Raw genomic sequence first — 12,537 nt, forward strand, 5'->3', positions numbered from 1 at the left:
TCTGTCTGACTCCAAAGCAATTCATTTAAACATTCACCTCTTCCCTAAAAGGCACTGATTTCTTGGTGGTTACAGACCCACTCGAGTGCCTGTCAATGAGAAAAGCCTCCCAGTTCAGGAGAGAGAGGGCACAGCCCAAGCAGGGGCAAGCACCACCCCGCACCGGCAGACTGTTGCCACTGGTGTCCCAGTGGAACCTGATCCTCTGATTTTTCAACAGAAGCTGATTTTTTTAAAATGGAGGCTTTAGCATGACATCTCGTGACTTTTAAACGTTGGCAAGTAATTCACATTTTTCAACACTGCAAGCCAAATAAATCACATCTACGGAATGAATTCAGCCTGTGAGCTGCCAATCGGTGACCTCTGTACCACAGGGAATCTCTTTCCACATCCGTCCCCATCACACTCACACACTGTGCACACTTCACAGAGTTAAATTCAACTCCTCCCTCCGGTTACAGCTTCAACAAAACTTCCTCAGGAAGATGTCCCAGCTCCCCCACCCAGACTAAGTTTGGCCCCCTGTTCACTGTCCATACATTTCCTCCATGGTACTGATCACCATTATCAGTAAATAATCCCTTGTTTAATGTGTGACTCTGCCCCTCTGACTATAAATGTGAGGAGGGAAGGGATGATATCTATTTTGCTCAGCACTTTATCCCCACCCCAGGTACCCCAAATACTGAGCCTGGCTCATAGTAGGAACTCAACCAATTTATAAGTTGAAAAGAGAGAAAGAAACCAAGCTCAAGAGCATTGGTATAGAGAAGCTAACGTGAAATAATAATAACGATATGATTCTTCATCTTTCTCACTGCACTCCAGTCCTCTTAACCTCTTTGCTGTTCCCCAACACACCGTGCACAGGACAGCCTGGGACCTTGGTGCTTGCTGTTCCCTCTGCCTAGAATAAGAGCTCCTCCAGGTCACAGCTCAAATGTCCCCTTATCAGCGAGCTTTCCCTGACCACTCTATTAAAATAGCAACCCCCTTTCCTGGAGCTCCCTATCTCTCTTCCGAGCTTTATGCTTTATTTTTCTCCACAGCTCTTATCAGCAGCTGCCATTCTATATATTTTTCTTATTTGTTCATTGTCTGTCTCTCCTAACTGGAATGTCAACTTCACGAGGGCAAGGATTTGGGCCTGCTTTGCTCACTGCTACATCTGCAACACCTGGTGGGGTCTAAATAAATGTTCGTTGAGTAGATAGGCGGGTAGGTGGGTGGATGGATGGATAACACTCCCATGCACTCTCCCTCTGCTTGAAACTTTTCGAGGTCCTTTCACATACCTAAGTCCATCTGATCTTCACCAAAACCCTGTGAGGCTGGTCCTGTGGCCATCTGGGGCACAGGACAGATTTGACAGCCAAAAAAAAAAAAAAAGAAGAACTGAGGTCCACGGTAGTTTTCTACAGCTGGCCCAAGTTCTAGAGATCACAAGTAATCAAGTCAGCCCCAAATCTCACGTCTCCAGGAGGGAAGTGTCTTGACCTGGGGGAAGGGGAGGACTCCATGACAACACCCTCAATGTGTCTCCCAGCTGAGCCCAGCTCAGGAGGAGGTGAGGGTGAGAGCACTGCCACCCATGGATGCCTGTGTCCCCACCAGGGCCACCCTCCTCCATGCCCACAGGGCACCCTGAGGGGCTCCTCGTACTTAAACCTGCAGAGCTAGCAGCACTGACGTTTGTACTCACTAGGGGACAAGGCGGAGAATATCCAGAGCTTGCCCCAGGTGGCCACAGGACCAGACGCTCAAGCCACAGAAGCAGTGCTCCAAGCAGACACCCAGGGGCCCACAAAGCAGAAGGCGGACTGGGGACCTCTCTGCACATGGGAAACCCCCATCTCTGGTACACCCTCCACCAAGTTCTCTTGGCATCCCTTCTCCTATATCCCACGGAGCAGCAGGCCCTTCAGCCCCTTAACATCACCAATGGCACCATCTGGAGGGACAGATCAAAAATCCAAGACTTTTGGTCAGGCTGACATTTGGCAAAGGTCACCAAAGAAAGTCTGGCTCTTCGAAACACTTCATTAGAAACAAGATCTTTGGAGTGAGACCACGTTTCAAACCTTATTGTGATTCTTTGCTAGCCTCGCAGCCTTGGACAAGTTACTTCACCTCTCTATGTCACTTTCTTCACCTGTAAAATGGGAACAATAAGAGTTGCGAGGAAAGAATGTAACAGCACCCGTCAGGCATATAGTACACACTCAATAAACATTAGCTCTTCTCCTCACCCTACACCACTTTGAACCCAAAACCCTGCCAGCGTCCAAGAGATGGAAAGACAGGAAAATTGTGAGCAAAAACCCACACCTCCCCAGCCAGTCAGACGCCTGGCCCTATCAGTCCCTGTGTCCTCGGCTGTCAGTCCCGAGAGCTGCGTGAGACAGAGCCCAGAGTAAGCAGGTTTCCCACTGCCCCCCATGACATTCTGCTTCAGCCTCCTGCCCCTCGCCAGTCCCCTGACCTGTCCTCACCCCCCCCACCCCACTGGCCAGACCTCTGTTCCCAAAGTACCTGTTTCTGGCCATGCTCCCATCCCCCTGGAAGCACAGCCTAGCATGTGGCTTGTACCCACAGAGGAAGGCACGTACACTGTCCAGGGGAATGCATGACCCTCCCAAGAACACTCTGACCCCACAAGTGGATAGCTTCAGAGATCTGTAATTGTCCAACCAACTGCAACCATCCCACCCTGGGCTCCATTCCAGGCACTGCCCATCTTGGAGAACTTACTCCTGGCACCCCACGCCGGGCTGGTACGGCAGGGAACAGGGCAGGGCACTGTTCAAAGCCACAAAACTTCCCTATATGGGGCCCCAACCCTCCTTGTCCAGGAACCCATCACTATGAGCCACAGACCACCTCCTTCCTCCCCAGAGATAGGCTCCTGAGCTTGTGCCTCCGACCCCCTCCTTCCCTGGGTCCTGGTTTCTTTGCTCTCTCTCACAGATCTGCTACTCCAGGCACCACCGGCTCCCAAGGATGGAGCCATGTCCATTCAGCCTGGCAGACTGAGGCCCAGTGTCTCCTAGACCCCAGGTCCCTCCCGAACCTGGATCCTCCAGCCTGAGACCCAGAGTCTGAAGCAGGCCAGGGCCCAACCCCAAGGATGGCTCTGCACGCTGCTTCGCCCAAACCCTCTTCCTGGTCACCTCCTGTTCCCAGGAGGTGGCAAAAGGAGGCTCCAGGGGATTTAAAAGGACTTCAGAAAGTTCATGGAAGAAGGCACTGCCCAGGCAGGGCACTTCAGTGCCAGCACCGCCCACCAGGCTGGGATGTGGGCCTCAATTCCAGGCCTGTCCAGATGTAGAGAAACCTCCCCAGGGCCTGTATCTGGAGGTCCAGCAACCCTTCTCCTCCCTTCCCCAGCCCTTGGTCTCCCTAAAGACTGCACTGAGGTCCCACCTCCACCCAACCATACAAACTCCACCAGGGTCCTCCAGTCACAGGGGTACTCCAGTAAGCAGAGGGTATAGGAAAACAGTCCACCGCCTGATTCCACCTCTAGCTTTTCAGTCAGGCCCCAGAGCCTGTTCTGAATAAGGTCTGCCCACCCTGCAGCGGGCCTGGACACCAGCCCTTTCATTCCCAAGGTCTGGGGTGAGGGGAGGGGGACTCCTGCAGACAGAGGGCATCCCTCCCTCCGCCCAGGCTGCCTCCCCTTCCCCGAAGCACAATCACACTCTACCTCAAACTCGGAGGCTCACCCACAGCCCTGCTGCAAAAACCTCAGGACAGCCCCTCCCCCAGTACATGCCTCTCCCCCTCTTCCCAGCAAGCCGGGAACTCGCCCCGGGTGGAGGAAGGGAAGCACAGGGAAGGGAGTGAGGGTGGGAGCCTTGAGCCCCGGACCCAGGACTCCTCGATCCCCCATCTCCTCCCGGACTTCCCCCCGCCAGCCTCGACGGCCTCGGGCTCCCCCCGCGCCGGCTTCCCCGCCCGGACCACAAAGCTCCCGGGAGCCGCACGGGAGTCTGCCAGCCGCACGGAGACCCGAGCGCCGAGCGCCGGGCGCCGCCGCCTCCCCAGACGCTCCTCCGCGCGGTCTCACCTGCCGGCTGGGGTCGGCGCCTCCCCGGGGCCTCCGCCCCGCCGCCGCCGCGGGCTCCGGCCGGCCGGCCGGCCGTCCCGCGGTCCTGCTCCGTGCCCGCGCGTCCCGGCCGCCCCTCCCGCCGTCCGCAGTCCGCCGGGCCCTCGCCCCCTCCCTTGTTGTCCAGCGCAGCCGCCCTCTACCCCGGATCCAGAAGTCCCCTCCCCGCGGGCTCCCGGACTACCCGCCTTAAAGGCACAAGCTCCTTTTGTCTGGACACCCCCTCCCCCTCCCCGGACGCCGGGCAGGGTAGCCGGTTCCCCTTCGAAGGAACGGGGTAGGGGTGGGGGAGACCGAAGAATGGAACCCCTCCCTCCGCGCGCCCCCTCCTCTCCTCCGGCCGCTCCCTCCCCCAGTCTTGGGAAAACAAGCGGCTACTGTTCTGGGATCAAGACCCCGGGAAGGAGCGGGCCGTCCAGCCCGCTCCCTCTTCCCTCCACCCCCGGGCTGCGTCCTCCAGCATTCTCTTCCCACCCTCACCCCAGGGGTCCCCAAAGGCGCCGGGCAAACCCACCCTCTAGCAGCGATTACCAACCCCCCTCCCGCCCAGCACACCGAGGGTCGGCTTCCTTCCTGGCGGGGTCCCCTAAGCTGAACCGGTGCCCAGCACCCACTCCTCACCCCCATCTCCCCTCCTCCCTCCCCCAGCCCCCACCCTGCCATTCCCGCCCCGCCTGCCACGGCCCTGCTCCCCCACCCCCAGGGAACTCAGTTTAATAATTAATTAAGATTTCATTCCACAAGGCGTCAGGTGTGTGCGGCCTGCTTCCCCACACACCGCTTTTTCCCTCCTCCCCCAACCCTCCGGGGCGCTGGCCCCAAGCAAACCTCCTACACCCTGAGCCCAGAAGGGGGCCTGAGAGAAGGGGCACTCTCCACGCTGCCCACCGGCCCCTCTCTCTCTGGGGAGCTCCTCCAGCACCTGCCCACGTGGAGAGTCCCTCCCTGTCTACCCCCCCACCCCCGCACCTTTTACCCAAAGGGTTGTGCTTCCCTGAGGAGTGTGGAGGGTGGAGAGAGGGTGCATTGCTAGGGTACTGAGAAATTTGTTCGGGGCTTTTACTTCCCACGTTTTCAAGCACGGAGCTGCGGCCCCAGTTACCTGGGTGATGGGAAAATCTCGTGGAAGCTGCTTTAACCCTTTGAGGGTTAGAAAGATGGTGTAGCCAGAAAGGAGAAGAAGGTTAATAAACTCACCCGGGATGCAAGTGATTCTGACTTTAGAGGGGATGCCAGTCCTTCAGAGCTGGAAAGAGGGCAGCTTATCTGGCTTCCCTTGGAGGCGGGCTCCCTGTTGCCTCATGCAGACCTGTAGCTCCTCCTGCCTTTGGCAGCCCCTTCCCCACCCAAGGTCCCACAGCCTAGATAGCTGAAGCTGCTCCCTCAAACCCAGCCTTCCCGGTATTCTAGTCCTTCAAGGCCCAACTCTGGTCCACGCCAAGCCCCTACTGGGATTCCTAAGCCCAGGCCAGAGCTTGAGGCAGGGAAGAGAGGGGAAGAATTAAGAAAATCCATTTCAATCCCTTATCAGGCATATATGATTGCAAACTATCCACCTTGGCTAAATCATCACTCACTCCCTTGGAGCCTCATCTATAAAATAGGGATAAAACTATCTGTCTTGTCTTTCTTACAGGATTTTCAGGATGCGCTAGAAAAATGTTGGTTAAAATGTTTGAAAATGGGAAATGAAAATGAAAAATGGTTAGTTTATTCTGCCATGTATGAGTCTCAGTTGTGCAGGCCTGGCCTGTAATTTGAACTTTGGGGCCTTTTTGCCAGACTTCTCCCTTCAAGTAGCCAGGCAAAATTTCCTTTCCAGTCTGAAACCAGTATGTACCATTTATCTCTTAGAATAATATGTTTATGGGCTGTAAGGGGAAAATACAAAAGACAATTGAGGAAAAGAAATGGGTGTGTTATGAAATTTTATATTTTGGAATGGAAGCCTTTGTCCTTCATTTTATTTTGGAATGAAAAAAAAAAAATTTGGACACCAACCAAGTAAGCCAAAGAAATATGCTAGGGATCCATCTCTGGGTGCTTTAAGTCACACTGGCCTCCTTTACCCTAGTGTATGGCTGGTGTGTTAGTCTGGTCTCCTGAATTCCATTTCTGGTTCCTGGAGGGCAGGGCTGCCATCAGCACCTTTCTTTGATCCCCACCATCAGCACCTTACACTGAGGGTCTGTTTCTAGCACTATTGAGGCCTTAAAAATGATTCCAGCCCTTTATTTTACAGATAGGAAACATGACCTACTGCTAGGCACATGGGGAATATTCAATTATTAAAATTTAATCTATAGGATATTAGAGTAGGAAGAAGTCAGAAAGATTATCTAATTCAGCTGCTATACTTTTAGTCATCAAAATAGCAAGCACTGGGACTTCCCTGGTGGCGCAGTGGTTAAGAATCTGCCTGCCAGTGCAGGGCACAGGGGTTCGAGCCCTGGTCCAGGAAGATCCCACATGCCGCAGAGCAACTAAGCCCATATGCCACAACCACTGAGCCTGCGCTCTAGAGCCCGCGTTCCACAACTACTGAGCCCGAGGGCCACAATTACTGAAGCCCATGCGCCTAGAGCCCGTGTTCCGCAACAAGAGGAGCCACCGCAATGAGAAGCCCGCGCACCGCAACGAAGAGTAGCCCCCACTCGAGGCAACTAGAGAAAGCCCGCGCACAGCAGCAAAGACAACGCAGCCAGAATTTATTTATTTATTTATTTATTTATTTATTTTAAAAAAGCAAGCACTTATATATCATTTACTCTGTGCTGAGTAGTCAGTCATCTAAGCCCTTGACATAAAATAATTCATTTAATCCTCATAACTCCATGATGCTATTATTATCGTCCTCACCTTGGAGTGAGGATGTACCTCACTTTTCCCATGAAAAATGAGACACAGAGGAGGTCAATAATTCCAAGGTCAGAAAGTGGTAGGTCCAGATTCTGAACACGTGCTGTCTGGCTTCAGAGTCTGTGTGTGTCACCACTGTGCTCTACTCACTATGGAAAACCAAGCCCCTGAGATGGGAATTGACTTGCCCACGATCATGCAGCGGATTGGTGATGGAAGGTGGATCAGAAACCCAATTTGTTTCTCTTTCCACTCAGCTTCACTATGGTTCTGTCTATATGTATCACAGACGTGAGTTGTGCCTGTCCTTCCCTGATATTCCCTCAGAAGCAGACATTCTTTTGCTGACAGGTGGCAACATTCTTCTCGCCTTTGGCTGTGGGGAGTGCATTGAAGGATGGGGACGGTGGGCCCTTGATCTGTAGCTTCTGACCCAAAAAGAGTGAGACCTGCCTCTAGTGACCAACTGTAGAGGGCCAGGGACTCCAGGTTAGACCATGGGTTGGAGTCTGGGCCTTCCACCAGCACCTTCGTGAGAGAAGATTGCACGTGTGGTACATTTTTCAGTCAGATCATGTCCCTCTGAAATGCACCAAGGCTGTTTAAAAGAGCTTGTGGGTGAGCAGCTTGGTAGGAAACATGGAATCTTGGAGACAGTGGTTCTCACACTTACCCTGAGCCCCTAGAAGAAATGGTACTCTTAGCAGAACATGGTGAAATATTAATATATTAAAATACATAGTGTTGGGGGCTTCCCTGGTGGTGCAGTGGTTGAGAGTCCACCTGCCGATGCAGGGGACACGGGTTCATGCCCTGGTTCGGGAGGATCCCACATGCCATGGAGTGGCTGGGCCTGTGAGTCATGGCCGCTGAGCCTGCACGTCCAGAGCCTGTGCTCTGCAATGGGAGAGGCCACAATAGTGAGAGACCCGTGTACCGCAAAAAAAAAAAAAAAAAAAACATAGTGTTGTACTATGCCAGATCTAACAGACTCTAGAATCATAGGCACCAACGTTTTAGAAAAAAATATTGAGAAAACTTTAAAGTTGAGAAAAATTTATTTTTTTTCTTTGAACCACAACAAGATGGCTATTACTCAATTTTCATGGCAGAACACCTTGATCCAGCTGGGGGAACACCAGCCCTGCCGAACCTGGTTTGAGAACCACTACAATAAGTGAAGTATTCAGAAAGGACCTCCTACCCCGAGGTGGACAATAAACAACAAGTCAGGGATCAGCTGGAAGGTTTTAAACCAGACAAAGAGAAGAAAAAAAGAGAGAGAGGGAGGCAGCTGGCACGAACTGTTTCTATTGCTCCAAGTCTAGCTTGATCTCAATGACTGTGGTTTTTCTAATACAGACCACAGTCACAGTCACAGGAATTATCAACCTCTCATTTTTCAGAAAGAGGAAATTCCTAGGAGAAGAATGCATTATATGTAAATGCAAGTTCTATACACCCATAAGTGTATCTGGACAATGCTTGAAACATCCTGGAATATAACTAATGGATGGGCTTGAGTCCCCTGAGCCTTCCCTGGGTCGTTCGGGAAACAGCTAAGCAAGCCTCTGCCTACTCCATTTTACAAGGTAAAGATTCTTTTTACAGCGCAAATAATCATTCCCTGACTTTTCTGTCTTAAAGATCAGATTTCTGTGCATTTCATTTTTGGAAAATAAGAAAAATGTGTAAAGACAACCCACATTTGTATATCCCCTGTCCACTTCACCACCCCTAACATGGCTGCTGATACCACCACTACCCCAGAGACTCTTGGCTTCCTCTAGGTCCCAGGTTGGAGGAGGCCTTGGCCACCACGGGTCCCAGAACCACTACCACCCATGGGAATGAAATGATTGACTCTAAACTCCAGATGGATACAAACTTCCTCATTCCTTAGCTCCCCATCTTTTTTTTTAATTAACCATTTTATTTTTTTATTTTTTTTATTTTATTTTTGGCTGCACTGGATCTTCGTTGCTGTGCACGGGCTTTCTCTAGTTTCAGCGAGCGGGGGCTACTCTTCATTGCAATGCGAGGGCTCTAGGCATGCAGGATTCAGTAGTTGTGGCATGTGGGCTCAGTAGTTGTGGCTCGAGGGCTCTAGAGAGCAGGCTCAGTAGTTGTGGCACAGGGGTTTAGTTGCTCCGCAGCATGTGGGATCTTCCCGGACCAGGGCTGGAACCCGTGTCTCCTGCACTGGGAGGCGGATTCTTAACTACTGTGCCACCAAGGAAGCCCCTTAGCTCCCCATCATTCATTCATTCTTTCTTTCTTTCCACAAATATTTAGCAAGTGCCTACTAGGGCCAGTTACTGTTCTATTGGTAGGTGCTGGGGATACAGTCACAGCAGACTGGATCCCTATTCCCATGGAGCTTTCCTTCTAGTGGGAGGAGACAAAAAACAAATGAATAGATGAGAAGATAGTTGATGATGATAGGTGCGATGATGACAATTAGAAAAGGGGACAGATAGGAAGTACCTTCCTCTCTGAGGAAGTGATGTTTACATAGAGACCTGAATGACAAGGAATCATCCATGCAAAATATATGAGTAAAGAGCATCCAGGCAGAGGGGACAACGAATGCAAAAGTCCTAAGGCAAAAGCAAGCTCACTGTGTTCAAGAAACAGAAAGCAAGTCAGGGAGGCTGAAGCCCAGTGTGTTGGAGGAAGAGCGTAAAGATGAGGTCAGAGAGGGAGGTATGCCCTAGCTGGTGTAGAATCTCGTAAGCCAGGGTGAGGAGTTTGGATTTCATTCAAAGTGTAATGAGCACCTTTGGAAGATGTTATGCTCGGAAGCGGCATGATCTGATTTATGGTTTTAAAAGATCATGTTGGCTGCTGGATGGAGAATAAATCAAGGGATCAAGAGACGCAAGAGAAACCACTTAGGAAGCTATTATAGTGGTTCAGGTGGAAAAGATCCATGCCTTAGACAAGGATGGTAATAGTGGGCTACTGAGAAGTTGAAGGACCCAGAAAATGTTTTGGAGTTGGAGTACCCTAATGACCTGCCTTGGTTCCTTCTCCATGGTTTATCTGTAACAAATAATAATCCAAAACTGACAAATATGTATTGAGCAGCTACTACATGCCAGGCACTGTGCCTGGAAGTTATCCTCCAGAGGAGAAGACAAACCCACCTTCTCCTGCCCTACTGCCATAGCCAGCTCTAGGTTGGGGAAGCTACTGCCCATCTCTAATCCTGCCCCATTTTCAGGGCCATAGGCACACCCCTCACCCCACCCCTGCACTCTATTCCAATGCTGAGCTGGAGTTGATGGGGGGGGAGTGTTTACAGGTGGACAATTGATGCCATATAAAAGAGAGTCCAAAGTCCTCCCAAGATCTCAGAGCAAAGACTAGGAGAGCCCAAATCTCCAACAGTGGGGAGAGGGTGCAGCCAGAGCCATGAAGACAAGAGAAACCTGTTGGTGCCCACACCACTGCTCGTCATTCTCAGAGTTCCCAGAGCCCAACCTACCAGAGCCCCCATCAAGCCAGACTTCTCAATCTTCTCTACCACCTGGTTCTGCTGCTCCAGTACCCTCAGTCTTCCTTAGATTTCTGAGTCTCTTGTGCCCTCTGGTGTCATGTTTCTGATACTGCAGCCCATAGTTAATCTCCCCAGCTTGTCACTTTACAATCTACAACCCAAGCTGGGGGCGGGGCAGGGGCCAGTATGGGAAATTTTAAAATTCTGGGAAGGGCTGGGAATGTCATTGCATTAAGGCAAAGGGCCACGTCAGTTTCTGAGACTCAGAGACATGAGGAGCCCTCCATCTATTGCCAGATTCATCTGTTTATGAGTTGAATACACTATTTTTGAACATCTACTGTGAGCTTATCCAGCCACCAACATGTGCAAAGCTGACCCAAGCTCAGATGATCAGGCACTCCCACCAAGGGCTTTGAGTCTGGAGCTGGTGATGTGAAGAAGCGAGAACACTCGAGAATTCATTCTGCTGTCGGTGGCAGTGCAGCCAGTGACAGTGGCAGGACCCCTCGAACCAGAGTCTTCCATGGTTCCTACTGCCTAATTTCCCTTTGTTCCTGCCTGTTTTTTAAGCCTGGTACTCTGGCCTTTCCACCACTTCTATGAGCAAGTAATTCCCTACCCTTCCAATAAATGCTTCTGCTGTTCACAGTAGTTGGAGTCTGTTTCTGCTTTTGCAACCAAGAAGATGACAGGTACACTGGACAATTGATCAAGCCTCTCTCAGACTTAGTTTCCTCCTTGGTAAAAAGGGATGATAATGAATTTCATATGCAAGGCTGTTTTACTAAATAAGTGTATTAGTTATCTATTGCTGCAAAACAAACTACCACACATTTAACATCTTAAACAGCACATGTTTATTATTTCATAGTTTCTGTAGATCAGAACTCTGGGCATGGCTTTGCTGTGTGCTTCTGAGCTGCAATCAAGGTGTCAGCCAGGGCTGCAGTCTCATCTGAGGCTTGAATGAAGAAGACTCTAATTCCAAGTTCAGGTGGTTATTGACAGAACTCAGTTCCTGCAGGTTGTTGGACTGAAGGTCTCAGCTCCTTACCACATGGATCTCTCCAACATGGCAGCTTACTTCATCAAAGCCTGAGGGAGAGAGTCTGCTAGCAAGATGGAAGTCACAGGCTCCAGTAGCCTAATCACAGAAGTGCCATCTCATTACTTTTGCTGTGTTCTGTGAACTAGAAGCAAGTGACTAGGTCAGCCCATATACCAGAGGAGTGGATTACCCAAGGGCATGAATACCAGAAGACGGGGATCATTTGGGGTCAGCTTGGAGTTGGCCTGCCATAATGAGATAGGTATTAGGTATAATTCCAGTCCTTGTTCAGAATCTCCCTTCCTTATTTTTGGGGGTGGGGGGTGGGGGGCAGTGGGTTGCACCACACGCCTTGTGGGATCTTAGTTTCCCGACCAGGTATTGAACGCAGGCCCACGGCAGTGAAAGTGCAGAGTCCTAACCACTGGACTGCCAGGGAAGTCCCAGAATCCCAATTCCTTCTTGGGGGCTTTTCAAGTCCTTCCTCAACCCAAACTCTTCAAAATCAACCTTTCTTACAAATGAGGAAGCTTGATGCACTGCATATTACATGGAATCGTTTTAGTTGTGTTGGGAGGATAATTTATTTTGGTGTTATAAAATAAGAAAATGTTCTTTTTGACAAATACTACTGAAATTTTTAGTGGTAGAATATCATTATGCCCACACTTTTCTTTAAAATCATCTAGAGTAGTAAGGAGAGAGTCACAGGCCATTCTCCCATTTTTTCCCAAAATCCCTGGCTAAGTAGTTACTATGGAAAAAGTTGCTTTTGCTCTTGCCAAAAATGGTCCAGGAAGTCAGTTTTATATTAGGTTGGTCAAAAATCTCATTTGGGTTTTTCCGTAACATCATATGGAAAACCCTGAATGAACTTTTTGGCCAATCCAATATATGTGTATAGAGGTAAGACGGACTAAAAGGAACAATGCTTAATAAATATCAAACTTCCTCATCTCATAAGCCTCAGGGGGCTCCCATTTTAAGGCTGTAAATATATGTACATAGATATAT

This window comes from Hyperoodon ampullatus (assembly GCF_949752795.1).
Source record: "Hyperoodon ampullatus genome assembly, chromosome: 11".
NCBI classification, from domain to species: domain Eukaryota; kingdom Metazoa; phylum Chordata; class Mammalia; order Artiodactyla; family Ziphiidae; genus Hyperoodon; species Hyperoodon ampullatus.